The sequence below is a fragment of the Oncorhynchus keta genome, unplaced genomic scaffold (genome assembly GCF_023373465.1).
Source record: "Oncorhynchus keta strain PuntledgeMale-10-30-2019 unplaced genomic scaffold, Oket_V2 Un_contig_21597_pilon_pilon, whole genome shotgun sequence".
NCBI lineage: Eukaryota > Metazoa > Chordata > Actinopteri > Salmoniformes > Salmonidae > Oncorhynchus > Oncorhynchus keta.
In genome coordinates, this window is record NW_026282520.1 from 6,441 (window position 1) to 29,655 (window position 23,215).

General features: G+C 41.1%; 16 non-coding genes across 16 annotated transcripts; all 16 read right to left on the reverse strand.

Moving 5' to 3' along the window:
* Positions 1-446: 446 nt before the first annotated feature.
* On the reverse strand, positions 447-519 carry trnav-aac (transfer RNA valine (anticodon AAC)). Its single transcript has one exon. It is a non-coding gene; the product is annotated as a tRNA-Val (tRNA).
* Positions 520-1,657: 1,138 nt separating this feature from the next.
* Positions 1,658-1,730, reverse strand: trnav-cac (transfer RNA valine (anticodon CAC)). Its single transcript has one exon. It is a non-coding gene; the product is annotated as a tRNA-Val (tRNA).
* A 1,139-nt stretch (positions 1,731-2,869) lies between these two features.
* On the reverse strand, positions 2,870-2,942 carry trnav-cac (transfer RNA valine (anticodon CAC)). The gene has a single exon. It is a non-coding gene; the product is annotated as a tRNA-Val (tRNA).
* A 1,137-nt stretch (positions 2,943-4,079) lies between these two features.
* Positions 4,080-4,152, reverse strand: trnav-cac (transfer RNA valine (anticodon CAC)). The gene has a single exon. It is a non-coding gene; the product is annotated as a tRNA-Val (tRNA).
* Positions 4,153-5,289: 1,137 nt separating this feature from the next.
* Positions 5,290-5,362, reverse strand: trnav-cac (transfer RNA valine (anticodon CAC)). The gene has a single exon. It is a non-coding gene; the product is annotated as a tRNA-Val (tRNA).
* Positions 5,363-8,918: 3,556 nt separating this feature from the next.
* Positions 8,919-8,991, reverse strand: trnav-cac (transfer RNA valine (anticodon CAC)). The gene has a single exon. It is a non-coding gene; the product is annotated as a tRNA-Val (tRNA).
* A 1,138-nt stretch (positions 8,992-10,129) lies between these two features.
* trnav-cac (transfer RNA valine (anticodon CAC)) lies at positions 10,130-10,202 on the reverse strand. Its single transcript has one exon. It is a non-coding gene; the product is annotated as a tRNA-Val (tRNA).
* A 1,137-nt stretch (positions 10,203-11,339) lies between these two features.
* On the reverse strand, positions 11,340-11,412 carry trnav-aac (transfer RNA valine (anticodon AAC)). Its single transcript has one exon. It is a non-coding gene; the product is annotated as a tRNA-Val (tRNA).
* A 3,509-nt stretch (positions 11,413-14,921) lies between these two features.
* On the reverse strand, positions 14,922-14,994 carry trnav-aac (transfer RNA valine (anticodon AAC)). The gene has a single exon. It is a non-coding gene; the product is annotated as a tRNA-Val (tRNA).
* A 1,199-nt stretch (positions 14,995-16,193) lies between these two features.
* Positions 16,194-16,266, reverse strand: trnav-aac (transfer RNA valine (anticodon AAC)). Its single transcript has one exon. It is a non-coding gene; the product is annotated as a tRNA-Val (tRNA).
* Positions 16,267-16,702: 436 nt separating this feature from the next.
* trnav-aac (transfer RNA valine (anticodon AAC)) lies at positions 16,703-16,775 on the reverse strand. Its single transcript has one exon. It is a non-coding gene; the product is annotated as a tRNA-Val (tRNA).
* A 1,138-nt stretch (positions 16,776-17,913) lies between these two features.
* On the reverse strand, positions 17,914-17,986 carry trnav-aac (transfer RNA valine (anticodon AAC)). Its single transcript has one exon. It is a non-coding gene; the product is annotated as a tRNA-Val (tRNA).
* A 436-nt stretch (positions 17,987-18,422) lies between these two features.
* On the reverse strand, positions 18,423-18,495 carry trnav-aac (transfer RNA valine (anticodon AAC)). The gene has a single exon. It is a non-coding gene; the product is annotated as a tRNA-Val (tRNA).
* Positions 18,496-19,630: 1,135 nt separating this feature from the next.
* On the reverse strand, positions 19,631-19,703 carry trnav-aac (transfer RNA valine (anticodon AAC)). Its single transcript has one exon. It is a non-coding gene; the product is annotated as a tRNA-Val (tRNA).
* Positions 19,704-20,842: 1,139 nt separating this feature from the next.
* Positions 20,843-20,915, reverse strand: trnav-aac (transfer RNA valine (anticodon AAC)). The gene has a single exon. It is a non-coding gene; the product is annotated as a tRNA-Val (tRNA).
* A 1,135-nt stretch (positions 20,916-22,050) lies between these two features.
* On the reverse strand, positions 22,051-22,123 carry trnav-aac (transfer RNA valine (anticodon AAC)). Its single transcript has one exon. It is a non-coding gene; the product is annotated as a tRNA-Val (tRNA).
* Positions 22,124-23,215: the final 1,092 nt, after the last annotated feature.

Genomic DNA, 23,215 nt, shown 5'->3' on the forward strand with positions numbered 1-23,215 from the left:
ACTACTGAAACTACAATACAAAAAGAGGAAGTCGTGGAAAATATTAGGAATGCCCACAAGACTCCCTCACATAATATCCCAAAGTGAGTACCACAGAAAGAGCCATAATACCCATTAAAAACTAGCGGTCAAACAGGAAAATGGTTCCAATCATTTTTCCACCCTTCATGTTCCCCACAGGGGATTTTAAAAACACTTAAAATAAGGGCTGTGTTTCTTGTCGGCTTACCCTGGAGTGGTAAACTATTTGAATCATTATGGACCTCAGACCACACGTAGCAGGAATATATTCAGAGCGCCCAAGCTAGCCACACATGCAGAATGCGTTACGCGACAAAAAGGTAAGTCTGAATACCAAATACTGAGAAGTGCGAAGGAAAAGCATGAATTCAAAATTGGGACCGAGCCCTTCAGTGAATAGGCTTACTGTCCAATTTGTTCAAATTTGTTTCCGCCCGGTCTCGAACCGGGGACCTTTCGCGTGTTAGGCGAACGTGATAACCACTACACTACGGAAACCTAATGAGTGGAATACTAAGGGTGTGGCTGACTTTGGCTGGGGTGGGACATTTATCGTTCTCAGAACCTATTGAAAATCTGAAATTACTTAGTCCATTAATTAAGCAATAAGGCTTGAGAAGCCGGGAATTATGAGGTATTTTTAAAATATTTGTTTTATTAATAAAAACGATATGTTATCGCTTTGTCATTATGGGGCATTGTGTGTAGATAGATTTTATTTTATTTCGTCCATTTTAGTATAAGTCTGTAATGTAACAAAATGTGGAAAAAAGTAAGGGGTCTGAAAACTTTCCGAATGCACTGTACCTATGCAGGCTAGGTTCTATTCCTTTGCTAGCCAGCCAACTAAATCTATCACACAATCACATCAAGCAGCTGAAATGACAGAAAACGATCTACATTTTTGTTTGTTTTACCTTGGATTATATTGCCATTTCTTTGGATATATCCATTACAATGACCCTGATAAATGCATTTGCCTGGCTCAGAGAAGCTGTCAGTCTGTTCACATTCATACAGATCGCACGGTGGAGGTCCCCAAAAAACGGCAACATTGATCCACAGGTCGGAGAGGTAGACAGCAAGGTTTAGATAAACCACAACTGTTTCAAACCAAATGCTAGCCTCTGGGCATTGGGAAATATTGAATATGACCTTTCGCGTGTGAGGCGAACGTGATAACCACTACACTACTGAAACTACAATACAAAAAGAGGAAGTCGTGGAAAATATTAGGAATGCCCACAAGACTACCTCACATAATATCGCAAATTGAGTTCCACAGAAAGAGCCATAATACCCATTAAAAACTAGCGGTCAAACAGGAAAATGGTTCCAATCATTTTTCCACCCTTCATGTTCCCCACAGGGGATTTTAAAAACACTTAAAATAAGGGCTGTGTTTCTTGTCGGCTTACCCTGGAGTGGTAAACTATTTGAATCATTATGGACCTCAGACCACACGTAGCAGGAATATATTTAGAGCGCCCAAGCTAGCCACACATGCAGAATGCGTTACGCGACAAAAAAGGTAAGTCTGAATACCAAATACTGAGAAGTGCGAAGGAAAAGCATGAATTCCAAAATTGGGACCGAGCCCTTAGTGAATAGGCTTACTGTCCAATTTGTTCAAATTTGTTTCCGCCCGGTTTCGAACCGGGGACCTTTCGTGTGTGAGGCGAACATGATAACCACTACACTACAGAAACCTAATGAATGGAATACTAAGGGTGTGGCTGACTTTGGCGGGGTGGGACATTTATCGTTCTCAGAACCTATTGAAAATCTGAAATTACTTAGTCCATTAATTAAGCAATAAGGCTTGAGAAGCCGGGAATTATGAGGTATTTTTAAAATATCTGTTTTATTAATAAAAACGATATGTTATCGCTTTGTCATTATGGGGCATTGTGTGTAGATAGATTTTATTTTATTTCGTCCATTTTAGTATAAGTCTGTAATGTAACAAAATGTGGAAAAAAGTAAGGGGTCTGAAAACTTTCCGAATGCACTGTACCTATGCAGGCTAGCTTCTATTCCTTTGCTAGCCAGCCAACTAAATCTATCACACAATCACATCAAGCAGCTGAAATGACAGAAAACGATCTACATTTTTGTTTGTTTTACCTTGGATTATATTGCCATTTCTTTGGATATATCCATTACAATGACCCTGATAAATGCATTTGCCTGGCTCAGAGAAGCTGTCAGTCTGTTCACATTCATACAGATCGCACGGTGGAGGTCCCCAAAAAAACGGCAACATTGATCCACAGGTCGGAGAGGTAGACAGCAAGGTTTAGATAAACCACAACTGTTTCAAACCAAATGCTAGCCTCTGGGCATTGGGAAATATTGAATATGACCTTTCGCGTGTGAGGCGAACGTGATAACCACTACACTACTGAAACTACAATACAAAAAGAGGAAGTCGTGGAAAATATTAGGAATGCCCACAAGACTACCTCACATAATATCCCAAATTGAGTACCACAGAAAGAGCCATAATACCCATTAAAAACTAGCGGTCAAACAGGAAAATGGTTCCAATCATTTTTCCACCCTTCATGTTCCCCACAGGGGATTTTAAAAACACTTAAAATAAGGGCTGTGTTTCTTGTCGGCTTACCCTGGAGTGGTAAACTATTTGAATCATTATGGACCTCAGACCACACGTAGCAGGAATATATTCAGAGCGCCCAAGCTAGCCACACATGCAGAGTGCGTTACGCGACAAAAAAAGGTAAGTCTGAATACCAAATACTGAGAAGTGCGAAGGAAAAGCATGAATTCCAAAATTGGGACCGAGCCCTTAGTGAATAGGCTTACTGTCCAATTTGTTCAAATTTGTTTCCGCCCGGTTTCGAACCGGGGACCTTTCGCGTGTGAGGCGAACGTGATAACCACTACACTACGGAAACCTAATGAGTGGAATACTAAGGGTGTGGCTGACTTTGGCGGGGTGGGACATTTATCGTTCTCAGAACCTATTGAAAATCTGAAATTACTTAGTCCATTAATTAAGCAATAAGGCTTGAGAAGCCGGGAATTATGAGGTATTTTTAAAATATTTGTTTTATTAATAAAAACGATATGTTATCGCTTTGTCATTATGGGGCATTGTGTGTAGATAGATTTTATTTTATTTCGTCCATTTTAGTATAAGTCTGTAATGTAACAAAATGTGGAAAAAAGTAAGGGGTCTGAAAACTTTCCGAATGCACTGTACCTATGCAGGCTAGCTTCTATTCCTTTGCTAGCCAGCCAACTAAATCTATCACACAATCACATCAAGCAGCTGAAATGACAGAAAACGATCAACATTTTTGTTTGTCTTACCTTGGATTATATTGCCATTTCTTTGGATATATCCATTACAATGACCCTGATAAATGCATTTGCCTGGCTCAGAGAAGCTGTCAGTCTGTTCACATTCATACAGATCGCACGATGGTGGTCCCCAAAAAACGGCAACATTGATCCACAGGTCGGAGAGGTAGACAGCAAGGTTTAGATAAACCACAACTGTTTCAAACCAAATGCTAGCCTCTGGGCATTGGGAAATATTGAATATGACCTTTCGCGTGTGAGGCGAACGTGATAACCACTACACTACTGAAACTACAATACAAAAAGAGGAAGTCGTGGAAAATATTAGGAATGCCCACAAGTTTACCTCACATAATGTCCCAAAGTGAGTACCACAGAAAGAGCCATAATACCCATTAAAAACTAGCGGTCAAACAGGAAAATGGTTCCAATCATTTTTCCACCCTTCAATGTTCCCCACAGGGGATTTTAAAAACACTTAAAATAAGGGCTGTGTTTCTTGTCGGCTTACCCTGGAGTGGTAAACTATTTGAATCATTCTGGACCTCAGACCACACGAAGCAGGAATATATTCAGAGCGCCCAAGCTAGCCACACATGCAGAGTGCGTTACGCGACAAAAAGGTAAGTCTGAATACCAAATACTGAGAAGTGCGAAGGAAAAGCATGAATTCCAAAATTGGGACCGAGCCCTTAGTGAATAGGCTTACTGTCCAATTTGTTCAAATTTGTTTCCGCCCGGTTTCGAACCGGGGACCTTTCGCGTGTGAGGCAAACGTGATAACCACTACACTACGGAAACCTAATTAGTGGAATACTAAGGGTGTGGCTGACTTTGGCGGGGTGGGACATTTATCGTTCTCAGAACCTGTTGAAAATCTGAAATTACTTAGTCCATTAATTAAGCAATAAGGCTTGAGAAGCCGGGAATTATGAGGTATTTTTAAAATATTTGTTTTATTAATAAAAACGATATGTTATCGCTTTGTCATTATGGGGCATTGTGTGTAGATAGATTTTATTTTATTTCGTCCATTTTAGTATAAGTCTGTAATGTAACAAAATGTGGAAAAAAGTAAGGGGTCTGAAAACTTTCCGAATGCACTGTACCTATGCAGGCTAGCTTATATTCCTTTGCTAGCCAGCCAACTAAATCTATCACACAATCACATCAAGCAGCTGAAATGACAGAAAACGATCAACATTTTTGTTTGTCTTACCTTGGATTATATTGCCATTTCTTTGGATATATCCATTACAATGACCCTGATAAATGCATTTGCCTGGCTCAGAGAAGCTGTCAGTCTGTTCACATTCATACAGATCGCACGATGGTGGTCCCCAAAAAACGGCAACATTGATCCACAGGTCGGAGAGGTAGACAGCAAGGTTTAGATAAACCACAACTGTTTCAAACCAAATGCTAGCCTCTGGGCATTGGGAAATATTGAATATGACCTTTCGCGTGTGAGGCGAACGTGATAACCACTACACTACTGAAACTACAATACAAAAAGAGGAAGTCGTGGAAAATATTAGGAATGCCCACAAGTTTACCTCACATAATGTCCCAAAGTGAGTACCACAGAAAGAGCCATAATACCCATTAAAAACTAGCGGTCAAACAGGAAAATGGTTCCAATCATTTTTCCACCCTTCATGTTCCCCACAGGGGATTTTAAAAACACTTAAAATAAGGGCTGTGTTTCTTGTCGGCTTACCCTGGACTGGTAAACTATTTGAATCATTATGGACCTCAGACCACACGAAGCAGGAATATATTCAGAGCGCCCAAGCTAGCCACACATGCAGAGTGCGTTACGCGACAAAAAAGGTAAGTCTGAATACCAAATACTGAGAAGTGCGAAGGAAAAGCATGAATTCCAAAATTGGGACCGAGCCCTTAGTGAATAGGCTTACTGTCCAATTTGTTCAAATTTGTTTCCGCCCGGTTTCGAACCGGGGACCTTTCGCGTGTGAGGCAAACGTGATAACCACTACACTACGGAAACCTGATGAGTGGAATACTAAGGGTGTGGCTGACTTTGGCTGGGTGGGGCATTTATCGTTCTCAGAACCTATTGAAAATCTGAAATTACTTAGTCCATTAATTAAGCAATAAGGCTTGAGAAGCCGGGAATTATGAGGTATTTTTAAAATATTTGTTTGATTAATAAAAACTATATGTTATTGCTTTGTCATTATGGGGTATTGTGTGTAGATAGATTTTATTTTATTTCATCCATTTTAGTATAAGTCTGTAATGTAACAAAATGTGGAAAAAAGTAAGGGGTCTGAAAACTTTCCGAATGCACTGTACCTATGCAGGCTAGCTTCTTTTCCTTTGCTAGCCAGCCAACTAAATCTATCACACAATCACATCAAGCAGCTGAAATGACAGAAAACGATCTACATTTTTGTTTGTTTTACCTTGGATTATATTGCCATTTCTTTGGATATATCCATTACAATGACCCTGATAAATGCATTTGCCTGGCTCAGAGAAGCTGTCAGTCTGTTCACATTCATACAGATCGCACGGTGGAGGTCCCCAAAAAACGGCAACATTGATCCACAGGTCGGAGAGGTAGACAGCAAGGTTTAGATAAACCACAACTGTTTCAAACCAAATGCTAGCCTCTGGGCATTGGGAAATATTGAATATGACCTTTCGCGTGTGAGGCGAACGTGATAACCACTACACTACTGAAACTACAATACAAAAAGAGGAAGTCGTGGAAAATATTAGGAATGCCCACAAGTTTACCTCACATAATATCCCAAAGTGAGTACCACAGAAAGAGCCATAATACCCATTAAAAACTAGCGGTCAAACAGGAAAATGGTTCCAATCATTTTTCCACCCTTCATGTTCCCCACAGGGGATTTTAAAAACACTTAAAATAAGGGCTGTGTTTCTTGTCGGCTTACCCTGGAGTGGTAAACTATTTGAATCATTATGGACCTCAGACCACACGTAGCAGGAATATATTCAGAGCGCCCAAGCTAGCCACACATGCAGAGTGCGTTACGTGACAAAAAAGGTAAGTCTGAATACCAAATACTGAGAAGTGCGAAGGAAAAGCATGAATTCCGAAATTGGGACCGAGCCCTTAGTGAATAGGCTTACTTTCCAATTTGTTCAAATTTGTTTCCGGCCGGTCTCGAACCGGGGACCTTTCGCGTGTGACTCGAACGTGATAACCACTACACTACGGAAACCTAATGAGTGGAATACTAAGGGTGTGGCTGACTTTGGCGGGGTGGGACATTTATCGTTCTCAGAACCTATTGAAGATCTGAAATTACTTAGTCCATTAATTAAGCAATAAGGCTTGAGAAGCCGGGAATTATGAGGTATTTTTAAAATATTTGTTTTATTAATAAAAACGATATGTTATCGCTTTGTCATTATGGGGCATTGTGTGTAGATAGATTTTATTTTATTTCGTCCATTTTAGTATAAGTCTGTAATGTAACAAAATGTGGAAAAAAGTAAGGGGTCTGAAAACTTTCCGAATGCACTGTACCTATGCAGGCTAGCTTCTATTCCTTTGCTAGCCAGCCAACTAAATCTATCACACAATCACATCAAGCAGCTGAAATGACAGAAAACGATCTACATTTTTGTTTGTTTTACCTTGGATTATATTGCCATTTCTTTGGATATATCCATTACAATGACCCTGATAAATGCATTTGCCTGGCTCAGAGAAGCTGTCAGTCTGTTCACATTCATACAGATCGCACGATGGTGGTCCCCAAAAAAACGGCAACATTGATCCACAGGTCGGAGAGGTAGACAGCAAGGTTTAGATAAACCACAACTGTTTCAAACCAAATGCTAGCCTCTGGGCATTGGGAAATATTGAATATGACCTTTCGCGTGTGAGGCGAACGTGATAACCACTACACTACTGAAACTACAATACAAAAAGAGGAAGTCGTGGAAAATATTAGGAATGCCCACAAGTTTACCTCACATAATGTCCCAAAGTGAGTACCACAGAAAGAGCCATAATACCCATTAAAAACTAGCGGTCAAACAGGAAAATGGTTCCAATCATTTTTCCACCCTTCATGTTCCCCACAGGGGATTTTAAAAACACTTAAATTAAGGGCTGTGTTTCTTGTCGGCTTACCCTGGAGTGGTAAACTATTTGAATCATTATGGACCTCAGACCACACGTAGCAGGAATATATTCAGAGCGCCCAAGCTAGCCACACATGCAGAGTGCGTTACGCGACAAAAAGGTAAGTCTGAATACCAAATACTGAGAAGTGCGAAGGAAAAGCATGAATTCCAAAATTGGGACCGAGCCCTTAGTGAATAGGCTTACTGTCCAATTTGTTCAAATTTGTTTCCGCCCGGTTTCGAACGGGGACCTTTCGCGTGTGAGGCAAACGTGATAACCACTACACTACGGAAACCTAATTAGTGGAATACTAAGGGTGTGGCTGACTTTGGCGGGGTGGGACATTTATCGTTCTCAGAACCTATTGAAAATCTGAAATTACTTAGTCCATTAATTAAGCAATAAGGCTTGAGAAGCCGGGAATTATGAGGTATTTTTAAAATATTTGTTTTATTAATAAAAACGATATGTTATCGCTTTGTCATTATGGGGCATTGTGTGTAGATAGATTTTATTTTATTTCGTCCATTTTAGTATAAGTCTGTAATGTAACAAAATGTGGAAAAAAGTAAGGGGTCTGAAAACTTTCCGAATGCACTGTACCTATGCAGGCTAGCTTCTATTCCTTTGCTAGCCAGCCAACTAAATCTATCACACAATCACATCAAGCAGCTGAAATGACAGAAAACGATCAACATTTTTGTTTGTCTTACCTTGGATTATATTGCCATTTCTTTGGATATATCCATTACAATGACCCTGATAAATGCATTTGCCTGGCTCAGAGAAGCTGTCAGTCTGTTCACATTCATACAGATCGCACGATGGTGGTCCCCAAAAAACGGCAACATTGATCCACAGGTCGGAGAGGTAGACAGCAAGGTTTAGATAAACCACAACTGTTTCAAACCAAATGCTAGCCTCTGGGCATTGGGAAATATTGAATATGACCTTTCGCGTGTGAGGCGAACGTGATAACCACTACACTACTGAAACTACAATACAAAAAGAGGAAGTCGTGGAAAATATTAGGAATGCCCACAAGTTTACCTCACATAATGTCCCAAAGTGAGTACCACAGAAAGAGCCATAATACCCATTAAAAACTAGCGGTCAAACAGGAAAATGGTTCCAATCATTTTTCCACCCTTCAAGTTCCCCACAGGGGATTTTAAAAACACTTAAAATAAGGGCTGTGTTTCTTGTCGGCTTACCCTGGAGTGGTAAACTATTTGAATCATTCTGGACCTCAGACCACACGAAGCAGGAATATATTCAGAGCGCCCAAGCTAGCCACACATGCAGAGTGCGTTACGCGACAAAAAAGGTAAGTCTGAATACCAAATACTGAGAAGTGCGAAGGAAAAGCATGAATTCCAAAATTGGGACCGAGCCCTTAGTGAATAGGCTTACTGTCCAATTTGTTCAAATTTGTTTCCGCCCGGTTTCGAACAGGGGACCTTTCGCGTGTGAGGCAAACGTGATAACCACTACACTACGGAAACCTAATTAGTGGAATACTAAGGGTGTGGCTGACTTTGGCGGGGTGGGACATTTATCGTTCTCAGAACCTGTTGAAAATCTGAAATTACTTAGTCCATTAATTAAGCAATAAGGCTTGAGAAGCCGGGAATTATGAGGTATTTTTAAAATATTTGTTTTATTAATAAAAACGATATGTTATCGCTTTGTCATTATGGGGCATTGTGTGTAGATAGATTTTATTTTATTTCGTCCATTTTAGTATAAGTCTGTAATGTAACAAAATGTGGAAAAAAGTAAGGGGTCTGAAAACTTTCCGAATGCACTGTACCTATGCAGGCTAGCTTATATTCCTTTGCTAGCCAGCCAACTAAATCTATCACACAATCACATCAAGCAGCTGAAGTGACAGAAAACGATCAACATTTTTGTTTGTCTTACCTTGGATTATATTGCCATTTCTTTGGATATATCCATTACAATGACCCTGATAAATGCATTTGCCTGGCTCAGAGAAGCTGTCAGTCTGTTCACATTCATACAGATCGCACGATGGTGGTCCCCAAAAAAACGGCAACATTGATCCACAGGTCGGAGAGGTAGACAGCAAGGTTTAGATAAACCACAACTGTTTCAAACCAAATGCTAGCCTCTGGGCATTGGGAAATATTGAATATGACCTTTCGCGTGTGAGGCGAACGTGATAACCACTACACTACTGAAACTACAATACAAAAAGAGGAAGTCGTGGAAAATATTAGGAATGCCCACAAGTTTACCTCACATAATATCCCAAAGTGAGTACCACAGAAAGAGCCATAATACCCATTAAAAACTAGCGGTCAAACAGGAAAATGGTTCCAATCATTTTTCCACCCTTCATGTTCCCCACAGGGGATTTTAAAAACACTTAAAATAAGGGCTGTGTTTCTTGTCGGCTTACCCTGGACTGGTAAACTATTTGAATCATTATGGACCTCAGACCACACGAAGCAGGAATATATTCAGAGCGCCCAAGCTAGCCACACATGCAGAGTGCGTTACGCGACAAAAAAGGTAAGTCTGAATACCAAATACTGAGAAGTGCGAAGGAAAAGCATGAATTCCGAAATTGGGACCGAGCCCTTAGTGAATAGGCTTACTGTCCAATTTGTTCAAATTTGTTTCCGCCCGGTTTCGAACCGGGGACCTTTCGCGTGTGAGGCGAACGTGATAACCACTACACTACGGAAACCTGATGAGTGGAATACTAAGGGTGTGGCTGACTTTGGCTGGGTGGGGCATTTATCGCTCTCAGAACCTATTGAAAATCAGAAATTACTTTGTCCATTAATTAAGCAATAAGGCTTGAGAAGCCGGGAATTATGAGGTATTTTTAAAATATTTGTTTGATTAATAAAAACTATATGTTATTGCTTTGTCATTATGGGGTATTGTGTGTAGATAGATTTTATTTTATTTCATCCATTTTAGTATAAGTCTGTAATGTAACAAAATGTGGAAAAAAGTAAGGGGTCTGAAAACTTTCCGAATGCACTGTACCTATGCAGGCTAGCTTCTTTTCCTTTGCTAGCCAGCCAACTAAATCTATCACACAATCACATCAAGCAGCTGAAATGACAGAAAACGATCTACATTTTTGTTTGTTTTACCTTGGATGATATTGCCATTTCTTTGGATATATCCATTACAATGACCCTGATAAATGAATTTGCCTGGCTCAGAGAAGCTGTCAGTCTGTTCACATTCATACAGATCGCACGGTGGAGGTCCCCAAAAAAACGGCAACATTGATCCACAGGTCGGAGAGGTTGACAGCAAGGTTTAGATAAACCACAACTGTTTCAAACCAAATGCTAGCCTCTGGGCATTGGGAAATATTGAATATGACCTTTCGCGTGTGAGGCGAACGTGATAACCACTACACTACTGAAACTACAATACAAAAAGAGGAAGTCGTGGAAAATATTAGGAATGCCCACAAGTCTACCTCACATAATATCCCAAAGTGAGTACCACAGAAAGAGCCATAATACCCATTAAAAACTAGCGGTCAAACAGGAAAATGTTTCCAATCATTTTTCCACCCTTCATGTTCCCCACAGGGGATTTTAAAACACTTCAAATAAGGGCTGTGTTTCTTGTCGGCTTACCCTGGAGTGGTAAACTATTTGAATCATTATGGACCTCAGACCACTCGTAGCAGGAATATATTCAGAGCGCCCAAACTAGCCACACATGCAGAGTGCGTTACGCGACAAAAAAGGTAAGTCTGAATACCAAATACTGAGAAGTGCGAAGGAAAAGCATGAATTCCGAAATTGGGACCGAGCCCTAAGTGAATAGGCTTACTGTCCAATTTGTTAAAAATAGTTTCCACCCGGTCTCGAACCGGGGACCTTTCGCGTGTTAGGCGAAAGTGATAAACACTACACTACGGAAACCTGATGAGTGGAATTCTAAGGGTGTGGCTGACTTTGGCTGGGTGGGGCATTTATCGCTCTCAGAACCTATTGAAAATCAGAAATTACTTTGTCCATTAATTAAGCAATAAGGCTTGAGAAGCCGGGAATTATGAGGTATTTTTAAAATATTTGTTTGATTAATAAAAACTATATGTTATTGCTTTGTCATTATGGGGTATTGTGTGTAGATAGATTTTATTTTATTTCATCCATTTTAGTATAAGTCTGTAACGTAACAAAATGTGGAAAAAAGTAAGGGGCCTGAAAACTTTCCGAATGCACTGTACATATGCAGGCTAGCTTCTTTTCCTTTGCTAGCCAGCCAACTAAATCTATCACACAATCACATCAAGCAGCTGAAATGACAGAAAACGATCTACATTTTTGTTTGTTTTACCTTGGATGATATTGCCATTTCTTTGGATATATCCATTACAATGACCCTGATAAATGAATTTGCCTGGCTCAGAGAAGCTGTCAGTCTGTTCACATTCATACAGATCGCACGGTGGAGGTCCCCAAAAAAACGGCAACATTGATCCACAGGTCGGAGAGGTTGACAGCAAGGTTTAGATAAACCACAACTGTTTCAAACCAAATGCTAGCCTCTGGGCATTGGGAAATATTGAATATGACCTTTCGCGTGTGAGGCGAACGTGATAACCACTACACTACTGAAACTACAATAAAAAAAGAGGAAGTCGTGGAAAATATTAGGAATGCCCACAAGTTTACCTCACATAATATCCCAAAGTGAGTACCACAGAAAGAGCCATAATACCCATTAAAAACTAGCGGTCAAACAGGAAAATGGTTCCAATCATTTTTCCACCCTTCATGTTCCCCACGGGGGATTTTAAAAACGCTTAAAATAAGAGCTGTGTTTCTTGTCGGCTTACCCTGGACTGGTAAACTATTTGAATGCTGTTTTCCACTAACCTCATTGCAACTCCCCTATATTCTCCGCTAGCCACACCTTGCAGATCCTTTTCCCTCTCGCTCTCATCCAACACTTGACACTACTGAGAAGGATGGTATCGCGCCGTCCCAACCTTCGAGCCCTAAGTGAATAGGCTTCTCCTCTTCCATCCTATCATCTCTTCCCTCTGCTCAAACTTTCTCCAGGGGACCTATCTCCTGATTCTGCGTGATCAACCCTCACTCTGAAACTCCCTTACTGCATCCTTTGACTCTCTATGTCCCCTATCCTCCAGGCCGGCTCGGTCCTACCTCCCGCTCCGTAATTAACAACTCATTGAGAGCTCACAGAACAGAGCCCGGGCAGCCGAGCGGAAATGGAGGAAACTTTCGCATTCCCCTGCGGACCTGGCATAGATTTTCATTCCCTCCTCTCTACATTTTCCTCCTCTGTCTCTAATTTAAAAGCCACTTTCTACCAGGGCTCTAAATTCCGAATGCATCTGCCTCTAACCCTAGGAAGCTCTTTGCCACCTTCTCCTCCCTCCTAAATTTCCCCCCTCCCTCTCTGCAGATGCCTTCGTCAACCAAAAAGAAGGTCTGACATCCGATCCTCGTTTGCTAAGTCAAACGACACCCTTTCTTTCTGCTCTCACTGCCCTACCCTATGCTCTGACCTCTTTCTCAAATCCCTCTCTCTCCAGATGAAATCTGTCTTGTGTCTGCCACATTCCGCCCAACAACCTGCCCGCTTGACCCTGATCCCCTACCTCTCTTCTCCAGACCATTTCCGGAGACCTTCTCCCTTACCTCACCTCGCTCATCAACTCATCCCTGACGCTGGCTAGTCCCTCCCTCTTCAAAAGCGAGAGTTGCACCCCTTCTGAAAAAACCTACACTCGATCCCTCCGATGTCAACTGAAACTACAGACCAGTATCCCAAAAAAGATCTTTTCTCTCCAAAACTCTTGGCGTGCCGTCCTTGGCCAGCTCTACCGCTATCTATCCAGAACGACCTTTGAGTATCCAAATCAGTCAGGTTTCAAAAGACTAGTCATTCAACTGAGACTGCTCTTCTCAATCACGGAGGCGCTCCGCACTGCTAAATAACTCTCTCTCCTCTGCTCTCATCCTTCTAAACCTTATCGGCTGCCTTCGATACTGTGAACCATCAGATCCTCCTCTCCACCCTCTCCGAGTTGAGGTTTCTCTCCGGCGCATGCAGACTATTTGGATTGCGTCTTACCTGACAGGGTAAGTCTGAATACCAGGTGGCGTGGCGAGAATCTGTCTCCTGAACCACGCGCTCTCACCACTGGTGTCCCCAGGGCTCTGTTCTAGGCCCTCTCTTATTCTCGCTTACACCAAGTTGTTGGCTCTGTCATAACCCACATGGTCTCTGAATCATTGCTATGCAGTTAGACACACAATTAATCTTCTCCTTTCCCCCTACTGATGACCAGGTGGTGGATCGCATCTCTGCATGTCTGGCTGACATATCAGTGTGGGGCATTTACGGATCAGAACCTCAAGCTGAAAATCAGCAAATTACTCCTTAGTCCTCCCGGGCAAGGACTGGCGTTCCATGATCTCGGAATTCATGGTATTTTTAAAATATTTGTTTCCCAGATTAATAAGAACCTTGGCGTGTCCTTACAACACCCTGACGTTCTCAACTAACATCAAGGCGGTGTCCCGTTCCTTTTCATGCTCTACAAGTCTGTAAGTAACACCCTGTGGAAAACAGGAAGGGCGCAGGTCCTTTCCAGGCACTTGTCATCTGTCTTGATTATGCAGGCTAGCTTGGCTTTTCCTTTGCCTAGCCATTAAACTAAACTATCACACAACATCAAGCAGTCTGAAATGACAGAAACCTTCTACATTTTGTTTGTTTTACCCCGATTATATTGCCATTCCTTTGGATATATCCAGTTACAATGACCCTGATAAAGACCATTTGCCTGCCTCAGAGGAGCTGTCAGGGGGTCTGTTCACATTCAGTACAGGCTCTGGTGGAGGTACCCCAAAAAAGGGCAACATTGATCCACCTCTGGAGCTCGCCTAGACTACCACTGAGGTTTAGATAAACCACAACTGCCCAAACAAAACTGCCTCTGGGCATTGAAATATTGAATCTGGCCCTCAATGGTGGAACAAACTGAAACTCACAATACAGGACAGGAAGTCAATCACCATAATATCCCTGAGTACCACAGAAAGAGCCATAATACCCATTCATGGAAACTAGCGGTCAAACAGGAAAATGGTTCCAATCATTTTTCCACCCTTCATGTTCCCCAAAGATTTAAAAACACTGGATAAAATAAGGGCTGTGTTTCTTGTCTGGATAAGACCCTGGAATGGTAAACTATTTGAATCATTATGGACCTCAGACCACACGTAGCAGGAATATATTCAGAGCGCCCAAGCTAGCCACACATGCAGAGTGCGTTATGCGACAAAAAGGTAAGTCTGAATACCAAATACTGAGAAGTGCGAAGGAAAAGCATGAATTCCGAAATTGGGACCGAGCCCTAAGTGAATAGGCTTACTGTCCAATTTGTTAAAATTGTTTCTGCCCGGTCTCGAACCGGGGACCTTTCGCGTGTTAGGCAAACGTGATAACCACTACGCTACGGAAACCAATTTGTAAGTCGCTCTGGATAAGACCTGCTAAATGACTTAAATGTAAATGTAATGAAACCTGATGAGTGGAATTCTAAGGGTGTGGCTGACTTTGGCTGGGTGGGGCATTTATCGCTCTCAGAACCTATTGAAAATCAGAAATTACTTTGTCCATTAATTAAGCAATAAGGCTTGAGAAGCCGGGAATTATGAGGTATTTTTTAAATATTTGTTTGATTAATAAAAACTATATGTTATTGCTTTGTCATTATGGGGTATTGTGTGTAGATAGATTTTATTTTATTTCATACATTTTTGTATAAGTCTGTAACATAACAAAATTTGGAAAAAAGTAAGGGGCCTGAAAACTTTCCGAATGCACTGTACCTATGCAGGCTAGCTTCTTTTCCTTTGCTAGCCAGCCAACTAAATCTATCACACAATCACATCAAGCAGCTGAAATGACAGAAAACGATCTACATTTTTGTTTGTTTTACCTTGGATTATATTGCCATTTCTTTGGATATATCCATTAAAATGACCCTGATAAATGAATTTGCCTGGCTCAGAGAAGCTGTCAGTCTGTTCACATTCATACAGATCGCACGGTGGAGGTCCCAAAAAAAACGGCAACATTGATCCACAGGCCGGAGAGGTAGACAGCAAGGTTTAGATAAACCACAACTGTTTCAAACCAAATGCTAGCCTCTGGGCATTGGGAAATATTGAATATGACCTTTCGCGTGTGAGGCAAACGTGATAACCACTACACTACTGAAACTAGAATACAAAAAGAGGAAGTCGTGGAAAATATTAGGAATGCCCACAAGTCTACCTCACATAATATCCCAAAGTGAGTACTACAGAAAGAGCCATAATACCCATTAAAAACTAGCGGTCAAACAGGAAAATGTTTCCAATCATTTTTCCACCCTTCATGTTCCCCACAGGGGATTTTAAAAACACTTCAAATAAGGGCTGTGTTTCTTGTCGGCTTACCCTGGACTGGTAAACTATTTGAATCATTATGGACCTCAGACCACACGAAGCAGGAATATATTCAGAGCGCCCAAGCTAGCCACACATGCAGAGTGCGTTACGCGACAAAAAAGGTAAGTCTGAATACCAAATACTGAGAAGTGTGAAGGAAAAGCATGAATTCCGAAATTGGGACCGAGCCCTAAGTGAATAGGCTTACTGTCCAATTTGTTAAAAATTGTTTCCCCCCTGCCTCGAACAGGGGACCTTTCGCGTGTTAGGCGAACGTGATAACCACTACACTACTGAAACTACAATACAAAAAGAGGAAGTCGTGGAAAATATTAAGAATGCCCACAAGTCTACCTCACATAATATCCCAAATTGAGTACCACAGAAAGAGCCATAATACCCATTAGAAACTAGCGGTCATACAGGAAAATGGTTCCAATCATTTTTCCACCCTTCATGTTCCCCACAGGGGATTTAAAAAACACTTAAAATAAGGGCTGTGTTTCTTGTCGGCTTACCCTGGAGTGGTAAACTATTTGAATCATTATGGACCTCATACCACACGTAGCAGGAATATATTCAGAGCGCCCAAGCTAGCCACACATGCAGAGTGCGTTACGTGACAAAAAAGGTAAGTCTGAATACCAAATACTGAGAAGTGCGAAGGAAAAGCATGAATTCCGTAATTGGGACCGAGGCCGAAGTGAATAGGTTTACTGTCCAATTTGTTAAAAATTGTTTCCGCCCGGTCTCGAACCGGGGACCTTTTGCATGTTAGGCAAACATGATAACCACTACACTACGGAAACCCGATGAGTGGAATACTTAGGGTGTGGCTGACATTGGCTGGGTGGGACATTTATCGCTCTCAGAACCTATTGAAAATCAGAAATTACTTTGTCCATTAATTAAGCAATAAGGCTTGAGAAGCCGGGAATTATGAGGTATTTTTAAAATATTTGTTTTATTAATAAAAACGATATGTTATCGCTTTGTCATTATGGGGCATTGTGTGTTGATAGACTTTATTTTATTTCGTCCATTTTAGTATAAGTCTGTAATGTAACAAAATGTGGAAAAAAGTAAGGGGTCTGAAAACTTTCCGAATGCACTGTACCTATGCAGGCTAGCTTCTTTTCCTTTGCTAGCCAGCCAACTAAATCTATCACACAATCACATCAAGCAGCTGAAATGACAGAAAACGATCTACATTTTTGTTTGTTTTACCTTGGATTATATTGCCATTTCTTTGGATATATCCATTACAATGACCCTGATAAATGAATTTGCCTGGCTCAGAGAAGCTGTCAGTCTGTTCACATTCATACAGATCGCACGGTGGAGGTCCCCAAAAAAACGGCAACATTGATCCACAGGTCGGAGAGGTAGACAGCAAGGTTTAGATAAACCACAACTGTTTCAAACCAAATGCTAGCCTCTGGGCATTGGGAAATATTGAATATGACCTTTCGCGTGTGAGGCGAACGTGATAACCACTACACTACTGAAACTACAATACAAAAAGAGGAAGTCGTGGAAAATATTAGGAATGCCCACAAGTCTACCTCACATAATATCCCAAAGTGAGTACCACAGAAAGAGCCATAATACCCATTAAAAACTAGCGGTCAAACAGGAAAATGTTTCCAATCATTTTTCCACCCTTCATGTTCCCCACAGGGGATTTTAAAAACACTTCAAATAAGGGCTGTGTTTCTTGTCGGCTTACCCTGGACTGGTAAACTATTTGAATCATTATGGACCTCAGACCACACGAAGCAGGAATATATTCAGAGCGCCCAAGCTAGCCACACATGCAGAGTGCGTTACGCGACAAAAAAGGTAAGTCTGAATACCAAATACTGAGAAGTGTGAAGGAAAAGCATGAATTCCGAAATTGGGACCGAGCCCTAAGTGAATAGGCTTACTGTCCAATTTGTTAAAAATTGTTTCCCCCCTGCCTCGAACAGGGGACCTTTCGCGTGTTAGGCGAACGTGATAACCACTACACTACTGAAACTACAATACAAAAAGAGGAAGTCGTGGAAAATATTAGGAATGCCCACAAGTCTACCTCACATAATATCCCAAATTGAGTACCACAGAAAGAGCCATAATACCCATTAGAAACTAGCGGTCAAACAGGAAAATGGTTCCAATCATTTTTCCACCCTTCATGTTCCCCACAGGGGATTTAAAAAACACTTAAAATAAGGGCTGTGTTTCTTGTCGGCTTACCCTGGAGTGGTAAACTATTTGAATCATTATGGACCTCATACCACACGTAGCAGGAATATATTCAGAGCGCCCAAGCTAGCCACACATGCAGAGTGCGTTACGTGACAAAAAAGGTAAGTCTGAATACCAAATACTGAGAAGTGCGAAGGAAAAGCATGAATTCCGTAATTGGGACCGAGGCCGAAGTGAATAGGCTTACTGTCCAATTTGTTAAAAATTGTTTCCGCCCGGTCTCGAACCGGGGACCTTTCGCGTGTTAGGCAAACATGATAACCACTACACTACGGAAACCCGATGAGTGGAATACTTAGGGTGTGGCTGACATTGGCTGGGTGGGACATTTATCGCTCTCAGAACCTATTGAAAATCAGAAATTACTTTGTCCATTAATTAAGCAATAAGGCTTGAGAAGCCGGGAATTATGAGGTATTTTTAAAATATTTGTTTTATTAATAAAAACTATATGTTATTGCTTTGTCATTATGGGGTATTGTGTGTAGATAGATTTTATTTTATTTCATCCATTTTAGTATAAGTCTGTAATGTAACAAAATGTGGAAAAAAGTAAGGGGTCTGAAAACTTTCCGAATGCACTGTACCTATGCAGGCTAGCTTCTTTTCCTTTGCTAGCCAGCCAACTAAATCTATCACACAATCACATCAAGCAGCTGAAATGACAGAAAGCGATCTACATTTTTGTTTGTTTTACCTTGGATTATATTGCCATTTCTTTGGATATATCCATTACAATGACCCTGATAAATGAATTTGCCTGGCTCAGAGAAGCTGTCAGTCTGTTCACTCATACAGATCGCACGGTGGAGGTCCCCAAAAAACGGCAACATTGATCCACAGGCCGGAGAGGTAGACAGCAAGGTTTAGATAAACCACAACTGTTTCAAACCAAATGCTAGCCTCTGGGCATTGGGAAATATTGAATATGACCTTTCGCGTGTGAGGCGAACGTGATAACCACTACACTACTGAAACTACAATACAAAAAGAGGAAGTCGTGGAAAATATTAGGAATGCCCACAAGTTTACCTCACATAATATCCCAAAGTGAGTACCACAGAAAGAGCCATAATACCCATTAAAAACTAGCGGTCAAACAGGAAAATGGTTCCAATCATTTTTCCACCCTTCATGTTCCCCACAGGGGATTTTAAAAACACTTAAAATAAGGGCTGTGTTTCTTGTCGGCTTACCCTGGAGTGGTAAACTATTTGAATCATTATGGACCTCAGACCACACGAAGCAGGAATATATTCAGAGCGCCCAAGCTAGCCACACATGCAGAGTGCGTTACGCGACAAAAAAGGTAAGTCTGAATACCAAATACTGAGAAGTGCGAAGGAAAAGCATGAATTCCGAAATTGGGACCGAGCCCTAAGTGAATAGGCTTACTGTCCAATTTGTTAAAAATTGTTTCCGCCCGGTCTCGAACCGGGGACCTTTCGCGTGTTAGGCGAACGTGATAACCACTACACTACGGAAACCTGATGAGTGGAATACTAAGGGTGTGGCTGACTTTGGCTGGGTGGGGCATTTATCGCTCTCAGAACCAATTGAAAATCAGAAATTACTTAGTCCATTAATTAAGCAATAAGGCTTGAGAAGCCGGGAATTATGAGGTATTTTTAAAATATTTGTTTGATTAATAAAAACTATATGTTATTGCTTTGTCATTATGGGGTATTGTGTGTAGATAGATTTTATTTTATTTCATCCATTTTAGTATAAGTCTGTAACGTAACAAAATGTGGAAAAAAGTAAGGGGCCTGAAAACTTTCCGAATGCACTGTACCTATGCAGGCTAGCTTCTTTTCCTTTGCTAGCCAGCCAACTAAATCTATCACACAATCACATCAAGCAGCTGAAATGACAGAAAACGATCTACATTTTTGTTTGTTTTACCTTGGATTATATTGCCATTTCTTTGGATATATCCATTACAATGACCCTGATAAATGAATTTGCCTGGCTCAGAGAAGCTGTCAGTCTGTTCACATTCATACAGATCGCACGGTGGAGGTCCCCAAAAAAACGGCAACATTGATCCACAGGCCGGAGAGGTAGACAGCAAGGTTTAGATAAACCACAACTGTTTCAAACCAAATGCTAGCCTCTGGGCATTGGGAAATATTGAATATGACCTTTCGCGTGTGAGGCGAACGTGATAACCACTACACTACTGAAACTACAATACAAAAAGAGGAAGTCGTGGAAAATATTAGGAATGCCCACAAGTTTACCTCACATAATATCCCAAAGTGAGTACCACAGAAAGAGCCATAATACCCATTAAAAACTAGCGGTCAAACAGGAAAATGGTTCCAATCATTTTTCCACCCTTCATGTTCCCCACAGGGGATTTTAAAAACACTTAAAATAAGGGCTGTGTTTCTTGTCGGCTTACCCTGGAGTGGTAAACTATTTGAATCATTATGGACCTCAGACCACACGAAGCAGGAATATATTCAGAGCGCCCAAGCTAGCCACACATGCAGAGTGCGTTACGCGACAAAAATGTAAGTCTGAATACCAAATACTGAGAAGTGCGAAGGAAAAGCATATGAATTCCGAAATTGGGACCGAGCCCTAAGTGAATAGGCTTACTGTCCAATTTGTTAAAAATTGTTTCCGCCCGGTCTCGAACCGGGGACCTTTCGCGTGTTAGGCGAACGTGATAACCACTACACTACGGAAACCTGATGAGTGGAATACTAAGGGTGTGGCTGACTTTGGCTGGGTGGGGCATTTATCGCTCTCAGAACCAATTGAAAATCAGAAATTACTTAGTCCATTAATTAAGCAATAAGGCTTGAGAAGCCGGGAATTATGAGGTATTTTTAAAATATTTGTTTGATTAATAAAAACTATATGTTATTGCTTTGTCATTATGGGGTATTGTGTGTAGATAGATTTTATTTTATTTCATCCATTTTAGTATAAGTCTGTAACGTAACAAAATGTGGAAAAAAGTAAGGGGCCTGAAAACTTTCCGAATGCACTGTACCTATGCAGGCTAGCTTCTTTTCCTTTGCTAGCCAGCCAACTAAATCTATCACACAATCACATCAAGCAGCTGAAATGACAGAAAACGATCTACATTTTTGTTTGTTTTACCTTGGATTATATTGCCATTTCTTTGGATATATCCATTACAATGACCCTGATAAATGAATTTGCCTGGCTCAGAGAAGCTGTCAGTCTGTTCACATTCATACAGATCGCACGGTGGAGGTCCCCAAAAAAACGGCAACATTGATCCACAGGCCGGAGAGGTAGACAGCAAGGTTTAGATAAACCACAACTGTTTCAAACCAAATGCTAGCCTCTGGGCATTGGGAAATATTGAATATGACCTTTCGCGTGTGAGGCGAACGTGATAACCACTACACTACTGAAACTACAATACAAAAAGAGGAAGTCGTGGAAAATATTAGGAATGCCCACAAGTTTACCTCACATAATATCCCAAAGTGAGTACCACAGAAAGAGCCATAATACCCATTAAAAACTAGCGGTCAAACAGGAAAATGGTTCCAATCATTTTTCCACCCTTCATGTTCCCCACAGGGGATTTTAAAAACACTTAAAATAAGGGCTGTGTTTCTTGTCGGCTTACCCTGGAGTGGTAAACTATTTGAATCATTATGGACCTCAGACCACACGAAGCAGGAATATATTCAGAGCGCCCAAGCTAGCCACACATGCAGAGTGCGTTACGCGACAAAAAAGGTAAGTCTGAATACCAAATACTGAGAAGTGCGAAGGAAAAGCATGAATTCGAAATTGGGAGAGCCCTAAGTGAATAGGCTTACTGTCCAATTTGTTAAAAATTGTTTCCGCCCGGTCTCGAACCGGGGACCTTTCGCGTGTTAGGCGAACGTGATAACCACTACACTACGGAAACCTGATGAGTGGAATACTAAGGGTGTGGCTGACTTTGGCTGGGTGGGGCATTTATCGCTCTCAGAACCAATTGAAAATCAGAAATTACTTAGTCCATTAATTAAGCAATAAGGCTTGAGAAGCCGGGAATTATGAGGTATTTTTAAAATATTTGTTTGATTAATAAAAACTATATGTTATTGCTTTGTCATTATGGGGTATTGTGTGTAGATAGATTTTATTTTATTTCATCCATTTTAGTATAAGTCTGTAACGTAACAAAATGTGGAAAAAAGTAAGGGGCCTGAAAACTTTCCGAATGCACTGTACCTATGCAGGCTAGCTTCTTTTCCTTTGCTAGCCAGCCAACTAAATCTATCACACAATCACATCAAGCAGCTGAAATGACAGAAAACGATCTACATTTTTGTTTGTTTTACCTTGGATTATATTGCCATTTCTTTGGATATATCCATTACAATGACCCTGATAAATGAATTTGCCTGGCTCAGAGAAGCTGTCAGTCTGTTCACATTCATACAGATCGCACGGTGGAGGTCCCCAAAAAAACGGCAACATTGATCCACAGGCCGGAGAGGTAGACAGCAAGGTTTAGATAAACCACAACTGTTTCAAACCAAATGCTAGCCTCTGGGCATTGGGAAATATTGAATATGACCTTTCGCGTGTGAGGCGAACGTGATAACCACTACACTACTGAAACTACAATACAAAAAGAGGAAGTCGTGGAAAATATTAGGAATGCCCACAAGTTTACCTCACATAATATCCCAAAGTGAGTACCACAGAAAGAGCCATAATACCCATTAAAAACTAGCGGTCAAACAGGAAAATGGTTCCAATCATTTTTCCACCCTTCATGTTCCCCACAGGGGATTTAAAAAACACTTAAAATAAGGGCTGTGTTTCTTGTCGGCTTACCCTGGAGTGGTAAACTATTTGAATCATTATGGACCTCAGACCACACGTAGCAGGAATATATTCAGAGCGCCCAAGCTAGCCACACATGCAGAGTGCGTTACGCGACAAAAAGGTAAGTCTGAATACCAAATACTGAGAAGTGCGAAGGAAAAGCATGAATTCGAAATTGGGA